This window comes from Cyprinus carpio, chromosome B9 (assembly GCF_018340385.1).
Source record: "Cyprinus carpio isolate SPL01 chromosome B9, ASM1834038v1, whole genome shotgun sequence".
In the NCBI taxonomy this organism is placed as follows: Eukaryota; Metazoa; Chordata; class Actinopteri; order Cypriniformes; family Cyprinidae; genus Cyprinus; species Cyprinus carpio.
The window spans coordinates 28,361,724-28,369,804 of NC_056605.1; the positions used below are offsets into that span (position 1 = coordinate 28,361,724).

Sequence of the window (8,081 nt, forward strand, 5' to 3'; positions counted from 1 at the left end):
AGAAAAATAAAGTAATTTTCTATTTTAATAAATTTTAAAAATGCATTTTTTTCCTGTTATGCAAAGGTGAATTTTCAATATCATTACTCCAGTTTTCAGTGTCACATGATCCTTCAGAAATCATTCTAATGTGCTGATTTGCTGCTCAAGAAACATTTTTATTATCGTGATATTTCTTTCAAGGGTTTTCAAGAAGTGATGAATAGAAAGCATTTATTTGAAATACAAATATTTGTAATGTTTATGAACACGTCTTATGCTGTTCTAGGCTGTTTAATGCTGGTCTTGCTGGCAAAACATAGCTTTCTGGTGAAGTCTCCTGACCAACAAATACTTAAGATAGTAAATAATCCTAGTGGAGACACCAGCATAATCAGAATTTTATTTTTTTATTTTTTTTAAGCTTAGATCAAGTGCTCACTAGGCATTGGAACACAGCCATTTATTGAACCAGTGAAGTCGGCTATTATATTTTATTATATAAAAAGTGTTTTGAAACACTCCACCTGGTGCTATCCATGCTGGAAGATCACCTGTATATATTTATAGCCTTCTAGAGAAATTCCAAGTGTTTAAGCTGCACAAACATCTTATCAAAAATGTTATAGAAGATTGTTTGATGATAGTATTGTTCTTATTCAAGTGGTTTGTCTTCTTCAAGTGGAGCACCACTTGTCACTCACACTAGTTATTTCTGCATTGAGAGACATGCTTATGAAATATTTACGCGATGGACACGTGTGCTGAACTCCTGCAGCGTTGAAGGGTGAAGGGGTGGGCATGTTGTTCTGGAGTTGAGAGTGAGGTCATCCTCAAGGTCCCAGTGTCCCTGCTCACCATCCTGCAATCAACGATTCACTGCTGCCTTAAAAGCTTCTACTTAACTTTCATTCCCAAGATACTCCAAAGGTTTGCGATAAACTGGCATAACGTCATGGCAGTCTGAGATCATTTGAGTCCCTGCTCTTTCAAGGAATGGAGTGGCTGCTGAATAGACTTTAAAGGGGTAGTTCACCCAAAAATGAAAATTCTGTCATCATTTACTCATCCTGAAGTTGTTCTTCAAAAATATATTTTGAAGATCAATGGCAACCAAACAGTCAACGGTAGCCACTGACTTCCAAACATATTATGGAAGTTAATGGCTGCCGTCAAGTGTTTAAATATTCATAATTCATTCTGTTGTGCTCAACAAAAGAAAGACACTCATAAAGGTTTGGAGAAACTTCATTTTTGGGAGAACAATCGCAATTTATTGGAATTTACATTTACATTACATTTAATCACTTAGCAGACGCTTTTATCCAAAGCGACTTACAAATGAGAACAGTAGAAACAATCAGATCAACGAGAAAACAACAACGGTATACAAGTGCTATGACAAGTCTCAGTTAGTCTAGTACAGAACATGTAGCCAGGGTTTTTTTTTTTTTTTTTTTTTTTTTTTTTTGGCATATGATAGAAGAGAAAAAAGAAAAAAAGGTAAGTACTAATATTAGTTAGTTAAGTGCAGGCGAAAAAGATGAGTCTTTAGATGTTTTTTGAAAATGAGTAAAGACTCAGCTGTTCGAATTGAGATCGGAAGGTCATTCCACCAGCTGGGAGCAGTCCAGGAAAAAAAGTCCGTGAGAGTGATTTTGAACCTCTTTGGGATGGCAACACAAGGCGTCGTTCACTTGCAGAGCGCAAACTTCTGGAGGGTGCATAAGATTGAACTAGTGAGTTTAGGTAAGTTGGCGCCGTGCCAGTGGTCGTTTTGTAGGCAAGCATCAGTACCTTGAATTTGATGCGAGCGGCTACTGGTAGCCAGTGTAACCTTGATGAGGAGAGGAGTAACATGGGCTGTTTTCGGCTCATTGAAGACAACCCTCGCTGCTGCATTCTGGATCAGTTGCAGAGGCTTGATAAGGCCCGTACATGCAGGAAGGCCCAGTTCAGTCTTAGCCAGGAGAGCATTGCAATAGTCGGGTCAGTCTGGAGGAGAGAACAAGAGCTTGGACAAGAAGTTGGGTGGATTGCTCTGACAGGAAGGGTCTAATCTTCCTAATGTTGAATAAGGCAAATCTACAGGACCGGGTCGTTGTAGCAATATGGTCTGTGAAGCTTAACTGATGATCCATCACAACTCCTAGGTTTCTGGCTGTCCTGGAAGGAGTTATGGTTGACGAACCCAGCTGTATAGAGAAGTTGTGATGAAACGATGGGTTAGCTGGAACCACCAGCAGTTCAGTCTTAGTAAGGTTGAGCTGAAGGTGATGGTCATTCATCCAGCTAGAAATGTCACTCAGACAGGCTGAAATGCGAGCAACTACCGTCGGGTCATCTGGTTGGAATGAGAAGTAGAGTTGAGTGTCATCAGCATAGCAGTGATAGGAAAAGCCATGCTTCTGAATGACAGATCCTAATGACGTCATGTAGATGGAGAAGAGAAGCGGTCCAAGTACTGAGCCTTGAGGAACCCCAGTAGCAAGTTGTTGTGACTTAGAAACTTCACCCCTCCAAGACACCATGAAGGATCTATCAGACAGGTAGGAGTTAAGCCACTGGAGTGCAGTTCCAGAGATGCCCATCTTTCTGAGGGTGGATAGGAGAATCTGGTGATTAACAGTGTCAAAAGCAGCAGACAGGTCCAGCAAAATGAGCACTGAGGATTTTGAAGCTGCTCTTGCCAGTCGCAGGGCTTCAGTAACCGAGAGCAGGGCAGTCTCAGTTGAGTGGCCACTTTTGAAGCCAGATTGGTTGCGGTCCAGGAGGTTGTTCTGTACAAGAAACATAGAGAGCTGGTTGAACACAGCTCGTTCGAGTGTCTTTGCAATGAATGGAAGAAGGGATACCGGTCTGTAGTTTTCTAGAAGTGCTGGATTTAGAGATGGTTTCTTCAGCAGTGGGCTTACCCGAGCCTGCTTAAATGCTGAGGGAAATGTTCCAGAGTGAAGAGAGAGGAGTTGACAATGTGAGTAAGTGAAGGTATGACTGAAGAAGAAATCGCTTGAAGGAGGTGAGTGGGGATCGGATCCAGTGGGCAAGTAGTAGGATGACTGGAGAGGATAAGTTTGGAAACGTCCGTCTCTGAGAGTGGAGAGGAAGGAGGAGAATGAGTGAGCTTTAGTCGTTGTGAAGTTATCCTCAGTCTGCAGTGTGGAGAATTGGTCACTGATGTTTCTTGTCTTATTTGTGAAGAAAACTGCAAAGTCATCAGCTGTAAGAGTCGATTGAGCAGGAGGAGGTGGAGGCGTTATTAAGAAGAGAAGAGAGGTTTTGAAGAGTGTCCGAGCGTCACAACAGTTGTTTAATCTTGTCGTGGTAATATGATGTTTTAGCAGTGAAGACGTTTGCAGAGAAGGAAGAGAGGAGAGTGACTGATACACACAACTGAGGTCGGTAGAGTTTCTTGATTTAAGCCATTTCCTCTCTGCAGCCCTGAGTTTAGAGCGATGTTCACGGAGTACATCGGACAGCCAAGGGGCAGATGGGGTGGTGCGTGCTGGTCTAGACGACAGTGGGCAAAAGTTGTCCAAAGCAAGAGGTCAGAGTGGAACAAAAAGTGTCCGTAGCACTGTTCGTGTCCAGAGCTGAAAAACTGCGAGAGTGAAGGAAGTGAGATGCAACCACAGAGGATAGGCGAGATGGAGAGAGTGAGCGTAGGTTCCGTCGAAAGGTGACCCGCGTTGGAGCGTGTGCCGCTTCAGGAGTAAGTGCTAGATTAGCAGTAATGAGGAAGTGGTCTGAGGTGTGCAGTGGAGTAACTAAAGTGTTGTCCACTGAGCAACAGCGCGTGTAGATGAGGTCCAGTTGGTTTGCCCGATTTGTGAGTCGCTGTAGTAGAGAGTCGCTTAAGATCAAATGAGGCGAGCAGAGTGTTGAAGTCAGCAGCCTGGGGTTTATCTAGGTGGATGTTGAAGTCACCAAGCAGTACCAGAGGAGTACCATCTCAGGATAATTTGATAGTAGCACGTCCAACTCCTCCAAGAAGTTTCCCAATTGACCTGGGGACGATAAATGACCCAAAAGTGGATTTTAACAGGGTGGGTTACAGTAACAGCATGTGATTCAAATGAACCGTGACCTGTAGGTGGTGGTTGAAGATCAAATGTCCAATCTTTCGATATAAGGAGGCCAGTACCTCCAACCCCACCAGTCGTACGAGGGGTGTGGAACAAGTGAAATGAGTGGAGAGGGCTGCGGGAGTGGCAGTGTTCCTCAGGTTTGATCCAGGTCTCAGTCAGTGCCATGAGGCTGAGACCAGATTTGAGTAGCAATGGAAGAAATGAAGTCTGCTTTGTTAACAGCGGACTGGCAGGTCAGAGACACAACTGGAATAGAGAGCGTTGGAGTAGAGGTCAGAGGGACAGGCCTTAGATTTGTCAGGCAGGCCTTCCTTCGACGTACATAGCGTGCTCTCCGAGTGTTAGTAGTGATAGTAGAGATCTGAAAGCACATAGTGAATACAAGTGTCCAAAATAAGTATTTGAGGACGAGCTGTACAAAAAATGAAGGCGAGAGAAAGCAATACTCACGTGCCCTGTCGGTGTCCTTGCCTCGGTGGAGTCGCGCAGGTAGAGTCGATGGTCTTTACACTCGTCGGTCTTTCCACAGGAAGCTTCACACGAGGAGGCTTCACACGAGGGAGGCTTCACACGAGGGCTGCCGCGACCCGCTGCCGCGGTGACACCTACCACTTATATATTTGCCTGATTACCTGTGATTGAAGTCAGCTTGTCACGCCTCCCTATTTAGAAGACCGAAACTGTCCAGTCCCGCGATAGGCAAACGCAAAACCAAACGCCACAATTCACACGTATTTACCAGGGTAACACACACAGTAATTAAAGCAAAGTTTCCCTAGCAACGATGATCACGCAGTAGTCTAATGAGAAAACGAGGCAAAAACACTTACAAACTGCTGTCCTTCTCTGTCGCTCGACTGTTTCTTCTGAATTAATTTGAATTAACATTTTAATTTGAATTAACTTGAATTAACTTTAATTTGAATTAACATTTAAATAAAATTCAAAACACCCTACAGGATATTGAATAGAAATTTGAATCAGAATGATAGGAAGTGGAACATACTTAGTGATTTTCAGCATGTTTTGTGAATTAAGTGTTTGCCTTGAATTTAAAATTAATTCCCAGCTATAATTTTCATATATAGTAATAATAAACAAACATAAAAAAAATAAATTTCTTAAGCTCACTAAGGATGAATTTATTCGATCAATAATACAGTAAAAACAGTTATATTTTGAAATAATTTTACTATTTAAAATAGCTATATATTTAAATAGCTATATATTTTTAAAACCTAAAATACAACTCTAAATCAAATCTGAATGTTCAGCAGCCATTACTGTAGTTCTGTGTCACATGAATCTTCAGAAATCATTCTTTTCAGATGATTTGGTGATTATTAATGCTGGAAACAGCTTTTTTTCCAAGTTCAAAAGAACAGTATTGTTTTTTTTATATATATAATTTAAATGTCTTTATTATTCGATTGGAGCTTTGTGTAAAGCAGCGTGGGAGTCACATTGTCTGTCAGAGCTGCGCTCAGCATGAACTCTGAGCATTGCTCATTGCTTAGTTTATACATTCAGGCATTTTAACACTCTAACTTTGTTTAATATTGTTGGGTAAGGTTTCATAAACTTCCAACTATGCATGAAATGCTTCTACGGCAAAATTAGGACAGAAATAACAATTCAAAACAAAACTGATGGTCAGCTTTCTCTCATCCTCAGAATGAGGCTTGTCCAGAAGTCATGATATTGTATTTTAACGTTCTTCGGGTTTTCTTGCATGATTTGGTACTCACACAGATGGTCCTTTAAACAGAAAATAAATGATGGTTTTTCCATACACACATGGATACAGTTTTGACTAATGCAGGGCTTTTAATCTGTATTTGCTTTCTTGAACTATGGGTTCACTGCAAGGTCTGATAAAACAAGGAATTAATCCACTTTTATATGTTGTCACACAATTTGAATATTTTTCCTTCTGTTATCGGCCAACATCCACAAACTTTACCGGAATCTCCTTACACCTCTAAGCCTGCTGAGTAGGCTGTAATCTTCCTTCATGGTTGTGTATTTGAAGAAATAGTCCAAAAATTAAGATTTTGTCACCATTTACTGTACTTACAGTACATTCATGTTATTCCAAACCGCTTTTTTCCTCCACACATATGATGCTAGATTAAATATTGAAGTGGAGGTAGGTCTGATTCTAAAGAGTTTATGGAAGAAGAGCAGCAAAGGTTGTTTGCACAGAAAAAAAAGATATATACTGTATATTTTTCTTGTTTTCCTGTAAAACAACTAAACATCCTTAAAACAAGATAAATGTACTTGAGAAGGCTAAATGTTTGCAAATAAGCCTGTCGCTGAAAATGTATCATGTTGTAAGGGTGTTTAGATATTTGAAGCAAGACATCAATACTGATAAAAAAGGTAAAGTATAAAATATTGACTAAGCAGACATGCAAGCGAGTGAATGTCGAATGCAGGAAATAGTGCTCAGTGTACATTAGAAGTGTCGTAAGTTTTTTTTTTTAAACATTGCATATAAAACAATCATGTTACCTGACACTGAAATAGATGTCATGACCTTTTAGCCAATCAGAAACACTCTGTCTGGGAAATATTTCTGCATGCTCTGATTTGCTGAAATGTCTTTGGAGGGTGGGGTTTTAGACAGTAGGTATGTGGGTAAAAGTAGCAAAATGGCGAAAAAGTTAGTTGAATGCTCAAAAGTCTTAAAATAGCAAGTTAAAGCTTTATTTATATACAATTTTTGGCGCTGTTACTCTTAGAGTCATGTCTTTTAAATAGGTCCTTAGAAGCAGTAAAGTAATACTGATCTTATTGCAGTATTAAGAAGAAGCACAACTAAATGCAGTAGTGGTATTATTCAGCTCGATTCAGTTCAGTGTTGATTCAGTTCAGTTCAATAACAGTATTGATGTTACAAAAATTCATCACTAAACAAATTCGATTGAGATCCAACTGCATCACGGGCATCAAAATTATGATATTATTGAATATTAAGTGTCCTTTAAAGAGGTATATTATATGATATTCAAATTATTGCTGACTACTTTTTCAAAGGAGTTGTTCGATTCAACAATTGTATGTTGTATATATATATATTGTATATACAATTGTATGTATATATATATATTATATGTTTAAAAAGCTAAAGCTATCTTTCCCAACACAGGTCATGCGATAATAATGCAGCATTTTATGCAAACATTCTTTTGTCTCTCTCCGGCCTAAATATTGCCTTTGGTCTTTCATTCCAGTTGTCTTCAAGTGAAGAGGTCTCCAAGACTCTGACAGGGAAACCACTCCTCAAACAATAGAGACTTCACGGCTCATTGAGGGCCTGCTGGTGCTACGTAACTGGGGAAGAGATGTGCGTTCCCTCCCCAGACAAACAAACACAGTGCAACGTCAGCTTTCAGCAACATGATAAAGCTGTCCAAACGTATAGAATGGATCAACGTCCCACTAGAGGTTTTGAGGACTATTGAAACTTGTTCGTTGTACTCTTTCTCAATTTTATTTCTATGACAAGCATTACACTTTTACTTTTTATAATTTAATTTAAATATCAAATTAAAAAGAATACATAGATGCATCCTTTATTTAATACAACCATGCATATAAAAATATAAATAGCCTACATATTTTTTGTGTATTAATTAAATGATTTATTTATGAGCTAAATTCTATTTTTGAAATATATAACTATATATTTATTTCAAATATATTTCAAATAATAGTTTGTAATTAGGTAAAATTTTAACACAGTGTTCATACTTCAACTTAAGTGTAAGTTTTCCTTACATAGGACATATGCACATCTGCCAGTCACCTCTGAGTGTAAGCATACATTTGTCAAAGCTATTGAATGTATCATTTTCAAAGTATTCACTATAACGATGATCTTTTCTCAGTCATCAATCTGAAAGGTCTTTATGTCCTTTAGTCTCTTTATACTTACGCTCTTGGTTAGGATTAATTAAATATTGCTTGTAGTATTAGATGACAGACCTTGACAGATGAGTCCACACT

General features: G+C 39.3%; 1 long non-coding RNA gene across 1 annotated transcript in view; it reads left to right on the top strand.

Moving 5' to 3' along the window:
• The window catches only part of LOC122138526, a 96,740-nt gene extending 89,305 nt beyond the window's left edge, over positions 1–7,435 (top strand). Inside the window, exon 3 of the long non-coding RNA XR_006155650.1 lies at positions 7,307–7,435. This is a non-coding gene — a long non-coding RNA (uncharacterized LOC122138526). The remainder of the gene's footprint in view (positions 1–7,306) is intronic.
• Positions 7,436–8,081: the final 646 nt, after the last annotated feature.